Source organism: Lepidochelys kempii, chromosome 7 (assembly GCF_965140265.1).
Source record: "Lepidochelys kempii isolate rLepKem1 chromosome 7, rLepKem1.hap2, whole genome shotgun sequence".
Taxonomy (NCBI): Eukaryota; Metazoa; Chordata; order Testudines; family Cheloniidae; genus Lepidochelys; species Lepidochelys kempii.
This window is the reverse complement of record NC_133262.1, coordinates 61,651,818-61,664,672: the sequence shown is the minus strand read 5'-3', so window position 1 is coordinate 61,664,672 and position 12,855 is coordinate 61,651,818. Positions and strand designations below refer to the sequence as shown.

At 44.3% G+C, this 12,855-nt stretch overlaps 1 protein-coding gene and 1 pseudogene across 5 annotated transcripts in view; both read left to right on the top strand.

The window, feature by feature from the left end:
* The window catches only part of LOC140914687 (uncharacterized), a 147,963-nt gene that overhangs the window by 90,785 nt on the left and 44,323 nt on the right, over positions 1-12,855 (top strand). The gene's annotated exons all lie outside the window — the stretch shown is intronic.
* On the top strand, positions 10,138-10,299 carry LOC140915411 (U2 spliceosomal RNA; annotated as a pseudogene).

Here is a 12,855-nt window from a genome sequence, read left to right as displayed (position 1 = left end):
AGCCGCCCAGGGGCTGTGGCATGGTGGCCAGGAGCAGCAGCAACATCGGGGCCATAGAGGGGACCGGTGCCCGGGGTGCTGCCATGCAGGGCCCACGTCCCACCCTCCGGGGCTCCACTGGCCGCTCCCTCTGGAGCTGCCCTGCCCTGGCTCCTGAGCGCCCTGTCTGGGTGGTCCCCCTGGCTCTGCCTTCCAGATTCCCAGCCAGTCTTGGAGGTGGGAGCCCCAGCTGGAGGGACCCTGGGCTGAGGCGCATCCCAGGAGTCCCACTGCTTACCCCGATCCTGCCAGCGCCGAACTGGCTGGAGGCGAGGGGGGAGCGGGCAGAGTCAGGGCCCCCTGAGCGCCAGGAAGGAGTCGGGTGGATGCAGCCGCCGCCACTGCTAGTGTCATGAGCGGGATGCTGATGACCCGCCCTGGGAGCAAGTTACCAGTGATCCAGGGCTGGGGCGTCAGGGGGGTGCGGTGGGGGGGCGGGGAAGAGCCCAGGGCTGGGGCAACAGGGGAGAAGGGGGGACCCCAGGGCTGGGGTGGGGGCCAGCCCCAAATTTTTTTCCTGGGGCGGCAAAAAACCTAGAGCCGGCCCTGATGGTGCGTGGGGGCCCTAGTCACGGACCGGGGCTGCGTGGTGCTAGGCACTGTACGAAAAAGACAGAGACCGTTCCTGCCCTAAAGAGCTTGCAATCTAATTCTAAAATGAGACAGCAGTTGATACAGTACAAGTTGATGTTCTAGGAAAGTATGAGATGATACTGCTCAGCACAATTGACAGTTGTCTCAGCATACCAGTGCCCTAAACATGGAAAAGATTATTTTGTAGGCATCACAGAACAGGAGTCTTTTGAAGAAGGATAATGAGGCAGCTTTTCAGCGGTTGGCAGGGAGCTGCTCCCAAGTGTCAGTGGCAACATGGGAGAAAGCACAAAGGTCTTCCTGTGTACCACTTCTGCCAAGTGCTGTTGGCAGCACAAGGGCAGATTCAATTGTCTAGTGGTTACTTCTAAAAACTTAACAAATAATACCAGCTCAAGCCCCATTCCAGAAACCTGGGAAAACTGAATCCCTCCCATCCCCTGGGTGCTTTTGACAAGTAATATTGCCCCTGCGCAAGCTCTGAGTCCATAGTACAACAAAGAAAACTTTATTATGGGGAAAGGGGGGCACAGAATAAACAGCCAGAAATAGTTAATAAATATAGACCGATATTGTTGATTAAGTAAGGCTCACACCTTCCCCTCACACCTCCCAGGAGTCATGGCAGTATTTGTGAACAGCAATTTAATAAGGTGTTTGTTGCAATAGAGAAGGGGGAGCCAGTGGAAGGATGCAAAGAGACATGTAACATGGTCAAAGCAATGGGCGAGGAAAATGATCTTCACAGCAGCATTCTGACTGGATATGAATGGGGCAAGATGGCCTTTGTCAAGTCCAGAGAGAAGGATGCTGCAGTAATCAAGATGCAAGGTGATTAGAACTTGGATGGGAGTTTTAGCCGTGTGGATGGATAGGAAAATAGCCGTGTGGATGGATAGGAAAGGTTGTATCTTAGAGATGTTATCCAGAAAGAATCTGCAAGATTTAGAAAGAGCCTGGATGTGAGGACCTAGAGAGAGGTTTTAGGAGAAGATAATTACCATGTCATAGGCCTGTGTGACGGACAGGATTGCAGTGGTGTCCTCAGTGACGGAGAGAGGAGATAATGGGCAGGGCTTGAGGGGGAATATTAAACGGGTTTATTTTTTAGGGACATTGAGCTTGAGCTGATTGCTAGACATCCACAAGATGTCAGAGATTTTTAGCTTGGATGGAAAGAGAAGGTCTGGAGTAGAGAGGAAGATCTGTGAATTGTCAACAGAGATGGTAATTGAATGAGGTTACCCCCAGATAAGGTATAAAAGGAGAAGAGAAAGGGACCAAGGACATAGCCCTGTAGAATCCCTACAGAAAGTTAGAGAAGAGATAAGGAGGATCCTCTGAAGGAGGAATTACAGAGGTAGGAGGAGACCCAGGAGAAGACTGTTGTGGAAGCCAAGGGAGGGCAGATTTCAAGAGCATGGTTGATTGGGTCAAAGGCAGCTGATAGATCAAGGAGAATGATGATGAATTACTGCTTCTGAGCTCTGGCTAGAAGAAGTCATTGGAGACTTTGGCAAGAGCAATTTCAATGGAATGCAAGGGGTGGCAGCCAGAGGCTTTGAGATGGAATTGGAGGGGAGTAACTCCAAATAGCAATTGTAAACTGTGTCTTTAAGCAGCTTAGAGATGAAAGGAAGAAGGCGATTGGGCAGTAGTTGAAGAGGCAAGTGGGGTCATGGGTAGTATTTTTTAAGATGGGAAAGACTAACGTTTTGTAAAATTGTGGATTGGGGGTTGGGAGGAAGAGAGAGTTTCCCTAACTTTATTATAAAATTTGCTGAGATTTTCCCCTCAGTTTCAGTGGAAAATTTGCCTGTTTCATTTTTTCCCCCTCAGCACACTGGTGGTTATTCATGTTGCAGTCTAACAGGAAAGCTATGCCAGAGCCGCTAGGCTAATAGAAACTGGTGAACAAAAAAAAGCAGAATTTTCATGTAGTTGTAATATTTATTTCTTACCTATCCCTTGAAACACAATTCAATTCAATGGAAGTGCTTGCAGGAATCAGGAATGTGAATAAGGAATACAGAACCAACTCCAAGTTACTGTGTTATGCTCATTAAAATGTTGTACATAGTATTGAAACAGATATGAGAACAGGATGGTCCTAGTCTTGCTGACACTGATTTCAATGGAACAGGATTGGTCTCCAAAATATCTGGTAGAATTAGAAGCCCAGATGCTGATTTCAGTTGCTCTGTTTATAAATCCAGTCACTCCACTTATTTATACTTGTGTAACAAGGATGAGAATCTGACCTAGGGTATCTAGGCACTTAGAACCCTCTTTTCCTGCCTCCACAAACAATAAAAAAACCCTTTATAATCCATACCACCCCTAACATGATAGAGCGCAGTGCACTAACATGGCCTTTCTTGTCTATATATCCCCTGTGGCAGCTAATCCCATGCCTAGCTACAGCGATGTAGTGATGGACTCTTACCCAATCCCCTTCTAGCTGAGAGTTCCCTTTTGAAGAGGGAGAGGAGCAGGAACAAAGACAACATTTTATAAAAGTGCTGCTTACCTCGCCTTCTTTGCCCACCTTGATTATCATACACATTGTAAGGAGAGTGGTCACTTTGGATGAGCTATTACCAGCAGGAGAGTGAGTTTGTGTGGGGGGTGGGGGGGTGGGGAGGGGGTGAGAAGACTTGGATTTGTGCTGGAAATGGCCCACCTTGATTATCATACACATTGTAAGGAGAGTGATCACTTTAGATAAGCTATTACCAGCAGGAGAGTAGGGTGGGAGGAGGTTCATGGTCTCTGTGTATATAATGTCTTCTGCAGTTTCCACAGTATGCATCCGATGAAGTGAGCTGTAGCTCACGAAAGCTTATGCTCAAATAAATTGGTTAGTCTCTAAGGTGCCACAAGTACTCCTTTTCTTTTTGCTTCTTTGCTAATGTTACTATTTCAGTCCCTGTGGAGTTCTCTTCCTTGTGGTGAAAGAGGTTCATTTAGGTTAGGAGTTGAGTTAACACTGCTGCTTTTGGCATTTGGCTACAGGATTTTCTGTTGACTTAAAAGTGCAGCAGCATATGATAAAACTCAGTAGAAACACTTCACAGACTTACAGTTTGGTCCTAAACAAATAGCCTTATGCCCCTATTATCTTTACAGAAATGGCAAAATCAATACAGGAGCTTTGGGTAAATTTTTTTCAAAAGCACTTAATGTCTCAGAAGTGAATTTTCAGAAGTGACTTAGGCACTCAAAGGCTACATACCATTTTCAAGTCAATGGAACATATGCTCCCAAGGCACTTGGACAGTTTTGAAAATTTTACTTATCGGCTTTTCTTGCACTGCTTGGCGTTAACTGTCTAATGGTGTTTTCTCTGTCCTTCCCACTGTAATTCATATTAAAAAGGAATGTATACTGTCTTTGGATCTTGTGATGTACACAGGATGTAACTTATATCATCTAACATTTTTTCTATCTTAAATAATCACTGAGAAGAACTAATCCTACTCCAAATGAGTGAGAAAACACAGGAAAAGAGGATAAACAGACACATGTTGCAAAACCAAAGGAAATCCATGTTCAAGGTATTAAGCAGAAAGAATATATATACTTTTTGCTTTTGGAAGCAGTAGGTTCCAGGAAATAGAGCATGGAACTAAGGGTCAGGGCAGCTGGGTGCTGTTTCTGGTTTTGTCACTGACTGCATGTATCTTTTGTGTGCTTACCCTCTTTGCACGTCACTATACATACCTGCCAAATGGCAGCAATGACATTGGGAAGTTCTTTGAGTATGGAGCTGTCTGTAAGTACTGAAGTATTATGGTACTCTTACACAGCTTTTGGAGTGACTTGGGATATGGTGGAGAATGTGTCCTCGAGAGCAGGCAGTATCTGCAAAAAAAATCTGTACCTGGAACATAGATGGGTTGAAAGTAGGGCTGTCAATTAATCGCAGTTAACTCATGTGATTAACTCAAAAAAATTAATCATGATTTAAAAAATTAATTGTGATTAACCGCAATTTTAATAGCACTGTTAAACAATAGAATACCAATTGAAATTTATTAAATATTTGTGGATGTTTTTCTACATTTTCACATATATTGATTTCAATTATAACGCAGAATTCAAAGTGTACAGTGCTCACTTTATATTACTATTTTTAATTACAAATAATTGCATGGTAAAAATGATAAAAGAAATCATACAAGTACTGAAGGGCAATCTCTTTATTGTGAAAGTGCAACTTACAAATGTAGATTTTTTTTGTTACATAACTGCACTCAAAAACAAAACAATGTAAAACGTTAGAGCCTACAAGTCCATTCAGTCCTACTTGTTATTCAGCCAATCACTAAGACAAACAAGTTTGTTTACATTTATTGGAGATAATGCTGCTCGCTTCTTATTTACGTCACCTGAAAGTGAGAACAGGCATTCGCATGGCACTGTTGTAGCCAGCATTGTAAGGTATTTATATGCCAAATATGCTAAACATTCGTATGCCCCTTCATGCTTTGGCCACGGTTCCAGAGAACATGCTTCTAGGCTGATGATGCTCATTAAAAAAAATGGGTTAATTAAATTTGTGACTGAACTCCTTGGGGGAGAATTGTATGTCTCCTACTCTGTTCTACCTGCATTCTGCCGTATATTTCTTATTATAGCAGTCTCGGATGATGACCCAGTGTATGTTCATTTTAAGAACACTTTCACAGCAGATGTGACAAAACGCAAAGAAGGTACCAATCTGACATTTCTAAAGATAGCTACAGCACATAACCCAAGGTTTAAGAACCTGAAGTGCCTTCCAAAATCTGAGAGGGATAAGGTGTGGAACATGTTTTCAGAAGTCTTAAAAGAGCGACACACTGATGCGGAAACTATAGAACCCAAACCACCAAAAAAGAAAATCAACCTTCTGCTGGTAGCATCTGACTCAGATGATGGAAAATGAACATGCGTCAGTCTGCACTGCTTTGGATCTTTATTGAGCAGAACCCGTCATCACCATGGATGCATGTCCTCTCAAATGGTGGGTGAAGCATGAAGGGATCTATGAATCTTTAGCGCATCTGGCAGGTAAATATCTTGTGACGCCTGCTACAACAGCACCTTGTGAACACCTGTTCTTACTTTCAGGTGGTAAACAAGAAATGGGCAGCATTGTCTCCTGCAAATGTAAACAAACTTGTTTGACTGAGCGATTGGCTGAACAAGAAGTAGGACTGAGTGGGCTTGTAGGCTCTAAAGTTTTACATTGTTTTATTTTTGAATGCAGTTATTTTTTGTACATGATTCTACATTTGTAAGTTCAACTTTCATGATAAAGAGATTGCACTACAGTACTAGTATTAGGTGAATTGAAAAATACTATTTCTTTGTTTTTTACAGTGCAAATATTTGTATTAAAAACAGGGGTGAAAGTAACTTAAAGGACTTACATGTACGCTGGAGTCCTGAGCAGGGGCGGGGCCTTGACCGGAAGGGGCGGGGCCTCAACCAGAAGAGGCAGGGCCTTTAGAGCCCCGGGCCCTTTAAATCAAGATTTAGAGGGCTACGGGCTTTGGCTGCAGTAGAGGCAGCTTGGAGCACCAGCCCTTTAAATCACCACTGGAGCTACCAGCTGCAGAGGCGGCTGGGAGCCCTGGGGCTTGGGAGCTGTTTAGAGGGCCCAGGGCTCCAGAGCCCTGGGCCCTTTAAATTGCCGTCCGAGTCCTGCTGCTGGAGCCACAGGGTAGCAGCGGCGGCTGAGGGCTCCAGTGGTGATTTGAAGGGCCAGGGGCTCCCGGCTGCTGCTACCCACAGCGGAACCCTGGGCCCTTTAAATCACTGAGGGAGCCCCAGGGCTCCTGGCCACCTTCGCTACCTGGGGGCTCCAGTAGTGGGGCTCTGGCAGCAACTTAAAGGGCCTGGGGCTCCAGCCACTGCCGGGCGCCCCAGGCCCTTTAAATCACCGCCTGGGAAAGCCGGTCCGGTCCAGCGCACCGGCTCTTGCCAGTATGCCGTACCGGAACGTACTGGGTTACTTTCACCTCTGATTAAAAATAAATATAAAGTGAGCACTGTACACTTTGTATTCTGTGTTGTAATTGAAATCAATATATTTGAAAATGCAGAAAACATCCAAAAATATTTAAATAAATGATATTCTATTATTGTTTAACATCATGATTAATATTTTTAATCTCTTGACAGCCCTAGTTGAAAGGTAAAGGAGGAACCATACATCATATTCAGGTTTTTAATAAAGGCTGTGGAACATTTCCAGAATTTATTAGAAGCTTTGAAACAGGGTGATGCGTGACTCTACAAGTAGGTGTTTCCAGATGGTACACTTCCAATGTCATTAGCAGGCCAAATTCAGCTCTTGTGCAATTGCGAACAACCCCATTAGAGCCAAATGTAGTCCAGAAGCTGTAGTTTAGTTAAGAATTGCAGCTTGCCAGGAAGTTTGTAAACACCTGTTGGTATGATATGTAAATTTTCAGGAATGATGCTGTGAGATATGGGTTGGAGATAACAAGGATGTTGCAGACAACAATCCCATCATTTCTGGGGCCGATGGCAAGATTGCTCCAGTAAGGAAAATAAAAAAATTAAGCCACCTTTATTAGACTCTTTTGGCAAAGATGCTACAGACATTCTCAGTAAAAGAGTCTTCCACAGAGTTGATCCACATTTCCCAATTCTTCACAAAGAGGAATATTTCTGGGAATACGCTGAAGGATCAACACTTGTCAGGGCACGTAGGGCAGCTGAGAAGAAACAAAAGCTTCCTAAAAGAGCAGAAAAGAAATATAAATCCAGGAGAAGGAGTAAAGACCAAAGAAAAGGAGACTGATATTCAATCCTTATAAGGAAGAACATCTTTGGAAGCATTAAGTGTTTAGAATGGCTGGGAAAAGTTTACTCAAAGGTCAATAAATTCCCAGGCTCTAGTGCTACAAATGCTGCTGAAAGGCATCATCATCCTATCTTTCTACAACATGACAGAGTCTCTTGGCCATGGAATGTGAGCTTATTGGGATATAGCCCCAGCTATCTGCCGTTCCCCATCTTGGAGGTCTGTCCCAAATGCTCTCACAGGCTTTTTAGTAAAAAGAAAAGGAGTACTTCTGGCACCTTAGAGACTAACCAATTTATTAGAGCATAAGCTTTCGTGAGCTACAGCTCACTTCATCAGATGCATATCGTGGAAACTGCAGCAGACTTTATATATACACAGAGAATATGAAACAATACCTCCTCCCACCCCACTGTCCTGCTGGTAATAGCTTATCTAAAGTGATCATCAGGTGGGCCATTTCCAGCACAAATCCAGGTTTTCTCACCCTCCACCCCCCCCACACAAATTCACTCTCCTGCTGGTGATAGGCTTTTTAGTGGTGCTGAGGATGTGAGGTCTAGCAAGGAAAAGCTTTTGTTTTTACAATCCGACATGGGATTGTAGTAATAATGGATCTTATCCATAGTCAGTGTGCACTGAATTCTTGAATGCAGTGGTGCACTCCTGATTGAGTATTGTTTTACTGTATTACTACCATCCTGCTTAATGGAATCTGTGTTCTCTAGCAGTGGACTCTTTTGATGCATACTGGGTCCTTAGGATTCCTGTAGGCTAAAATATTTTATTGTAGTGGCCATAGAAGATGCCCCATTGACCTCCCTAATGGCTGACATCCTCAGCGCACCGCTTGCATCATAGGTAGCAGCACTTCTCACTCTACAAAAGCAGCTTCTGGCTGAGACAAGCCTGGCACAGCTTCTAAGTGGCTTACATACAACCTGCTTTTTTGGCTCATCTTAGGCTTGAGTCTCCGTTTATGGAGTGTTCAGGGAGCACACGCACAGTACAGTCACTGTCTGGAGAAACTCATTAATAGGGTTATTCCAGCATCACTGATGCTCCAGTGCTTGTGCACCAGAAACTCCCATTAACTGCAATGTGGAAATTTTAATGCACTGTCATGGTTGGATTGGGCCTTCTTGTCTGGCCATGAGCTGGCTGATGTAAGACCTCCCAGGCATCCCACAGCTCCATTTGTGAGGAGCCTTGGTTATAAATTGGATTAGCTCAGTCTCCAGCTGTTTCAATCCTTGACCTTGCTTAGGGACACAAAAATTAGTAAGCACTAGTTAGAGAAGATTGTTTGGGGAAGTTTTGGATTCTTCACCAGGATCTCTTATGGAGACAGTTAAATTGATTTTAAAAAGCCAGCAAAGGGGGAACAGCTAGAGTTGGGTAAACAGTCAAAAATTCATACGTAAGGATCTCAAACATTCCTAACTTATAACTTTATTTCAAATATGTTCCTAATCCTTTCCAGCTGCTTTTTTGCAAACATTTATATGAGCAAAATTTTCTTCACAGGAATTATAAAAGAGCAGTCAAATTCCAGGGGAGGTTGCCTGGACTTGGCAGGGTTGCAGGAACAAGTTATATATCCTGTACAACTGTGGCTGTTTGTGCTGGCATGCCAGCACCACCTCAGTGAAAATGTGCTGTTTAACCATTTAGAGCCAGCCACCTACCATGCAGGGAGCCAGAGGCTGTGATCTTTCATTTTTCATATCAAGGGACAAATACATTTATCAGTATCAGTAACCAGATACATTTGAGCTGGGGCATGGGTGTGTGCGCACGTGTATCTAGGAGTTATTTAAAAAGAAGATTTCTTCAACCAAAGTTACAGATAAAAGTATAACTCTCCCAGAAAAGTTTGGCTAATCTTTTTGTAATATGAGATAACCATGCCTAGCTGTTAAGTAAGATGACTACTCTCTTAGAAGTATCAGAGAGGTAGCCGTGTTAGTCTGGATCTGTAAAAGTGGCAAAGAGTCCTGTGGCACCTTATAGACTAACAGATGTATTGGAGCATAAGCTTTCGTGGGTGAATACCCACTTAGTCGGATGCATACATGCACCCACGAAAGCTTATACTATGCATCCGACGAAGTGGGTATTCCCCCACGAAAGCTTATGCTCCAATACGTCTGTTAGTCTATAAGGTGCCATCAGGACTCTTTGCCTCTCTTAGAAGTGCATTCCTTAAAGTGTCTTGGAGGAGGCACAGGACACAAAGGACAGATAATGTTGCCTTCTTTCCTGTATTTGAAATGACTGAGTTTTCCTTGCTGTAAGACATGAACAGCACCTAACAGAGAAACAGTATATATTTGCATAATGCACTTCAAATTTTTTGTGTAATACGACAGGATATTTCATTTCAAATATTTCTTCTGTACCTATGGAAAACCTATATGTCTTGCACCCATATCCTTTCTGTGATATCCTTAGCTAAACAGCCACAAATCTAATCAGTACTTGGAAATACCACATCCAAAACCCCAAAGTCCTACAGGAAGTGGTGTTGGTGATTCAGTAGATGGCACTCTGCCCTCTGAATCAGTGCTGAACCAACGCCCCAGCATGGTTTTAGGGGGGGTAAGATGTAAAACTGAGGTCCTGTCCACATGTGATCACTGGCAGATTCATCAACACTACTGATGACAGCAGAGATATTGGCCACAACATTCTGGCCAGATTCCAGCTTGGAGTAGATTACGTCCTCTATTTGAGGACTATATATTAAATGGATTTTTGGAACAGAGAGATGGAATAGGAGCTTGCTCCATCCACTCCACGCATTGACCTGGTATTGCAGTACCTCCAGGAACGGTGCACCTCCCCTTGGAGAGTCTATTGTGGTTGAAAAAGATCATCCTCGTCGACATCACGGTCTCCTTCGAGAACAGGACCCTGGCCTTCCGCGAAGCCCGAGCTCGTAAGCTGGAAAAATACGCCCCCGTGGCCGACACCCTGAGAGCAAAGGGCTACGAGGTGCAGATGGATGCCCTGATCGTCGGAGCCCTGGGCGCTTGGGACCCCTGCAACTAGCGTGTGCTGCAGACCTGTGGGATTGGTCGTTGCTACGCACGGCTCATGTGGTGCCTCATGGTCTCGGACACCATCCGATGGTCCAGGGACATCTACATCGAACACATCACCGGCCACCGACAGTACCAGGAGATGTGAGCCAGTACGACATCGTGCATCAACTATGGGAAAGGGGCTGAGAGACTTTTTCCACTGGACCATATGAACTGGAACCATAAACTCACTGAACATTAAATCCCACCAAATGAGGGTAGATTCATCCCCATCATCATATCCATTCATTATACTCCACACCTGAACATAGCCATTACATGGACAACATACCCCCATATCTCAATGTCTGTACTTTGACCGGTTAAACTTTTACCCCTAATCGGGGAGATTGCAGATTATGTATTCCTTACGCCACCCATTCCTAAACGGGATTTTGCACCCCTTGATAATCTGTACCTTATTCCCTGATAAACAGAAACTTCTATGCTTAAACTCTGTACCATTTTCTTTTTACTTCAACATTATCTTAATAAAATTATTTTCTGCCTTCTTTTCCCCTGATGGCTTTACTGGGAAAGTTATTCTTCTCTTTCCCCTTCTAAAACCTGTTGCTGATGCAGAATGGATACCACATTCCAGCACACAGGAGACTACTTTCCTTCCAGGTATACTGTGAGAATTAGTGTCACAGTTCAGGGTAAGCTACACCTTTGACCCTCTTTGTCTCTTCACGGGCACCTCTTTAAGTGCCAAGCCCAGCACCTCAGCTTCTCTTGGGGTGGAATCCCATGATTCACCCCGCTTTTAAACTGAGTCTCCAGGTTACTGCAGACCAGTTTGCCTTCCATGTTTCCTTAGCAGGTCCAGCTGGTTTTGGTATCTGCCATAGAGGCTTGTGACCAGTAGTTAAATGCAGTAACTCAGACCAGCCTCTTCAGAACAAAGCATTACCTATTTACTCACAGGGACAGAACAGAGAAGAAAAGTGTGAAAATAACAAAAGGCCTACATGCATCTTGTCCTACCTACCAGCTTTAGGCATGTGTAACTTCCCCCAACCCCTAATGTCTGGGTGTGGAGGGACAGTGTCTCCATGGCAGTCATTGCCTCTCTTTGTCTCCCTCTTAGCCCCTGGGCTGAGGCTTTTAACCCCTCCCAAGTGCTTTGTTTCACTTTTCCTGCTTGAGAGGCCCAGGAGGAGGTAATCTTCAAAGGAATTAACCTCTGCATTGTCCATCTGAGTACCAGCAGTTGAGTTGAAGTCACTGTCTGGCTTCCTGTCTGGGCTACAAGCCAGCTAGTACTGAGTTAACCTTTAGCCCTCCATACAGCAGGCCTCCCTACAATCATCAAGCAAATAGAGATACACATAATATTGATAAAAATTATAGCTGTCTCCCATGTTTTTCATGCATAGCTTTATAAAGTACTTTGGGAGCCTTGGATGGAAGATGTCATGAGAGAGCGGAGTATTGTTGTTAAGTATTATAAAGCCTGGTTCTGCAAAGGCTTCGTATCAGGAGTAGAACTTACACCCATTAATAGTTTCATTGATTTCAATGAGACTTCACAGGAGTAAACACGGTGCCTGCTAGCAAGTGTTTGCACAGTTAGGCCCATAAATTGCTTGTGGTGTTTAGAGACCTGATTTGATATTACTAGAGGCTCCAACATGAACTTACCTGCATACGTGTATGCAGGGGAGCAAGGGCATGCAAGGAGCTACCTACTTCACTTGACCCTGAAAACTGCTCTTGCTTCTCCCGTGAAGGTGGACATGAAGTAGGTGGTGCCGTGGCTGCTCGCCATATCCCTTCTAGATGCACCATCCCATTCTGAGTCCTACTCTGATTCCTACTCTGCCCCGGGAGGTCACTTACACTAGATGAACTGCTACCTTGGATAGAAAAGCTGTACTGTAATGTCACTGGTTCTGAAGTTGCATGTGTGGGACCTAGATAAACTTCATGTAAGTCATAGGGACAAATTCATGGACAGAATCCAGGGATGAATTTGCCTTGTACTGTGCATATCTTAAGCAGCCCACAAGAAACAAAGGTACTTGTTAGAAAGTTCCACCTGGGGTCTCTGTACCACATTGTACAATTATATCTGACTCCAATGCATGAGAAACTCGGACCATACTGCTTGCTCACAGCTGGCACCAACTGGCTTGGCTGTTGATCTCCAGAATTTAAAGAGAACCCCCCCCTCCTATGTGTTAAGCTAACTGTCCTTGTGACCTAGTAAATTATACTACTGAACCTTTCGTCAGCACTAAGTAAATTAGCAAAAACAATAAAACACTTGGATGCGCACGGTATGATAGGAATTAACCAGCATGGCTTCAGTAA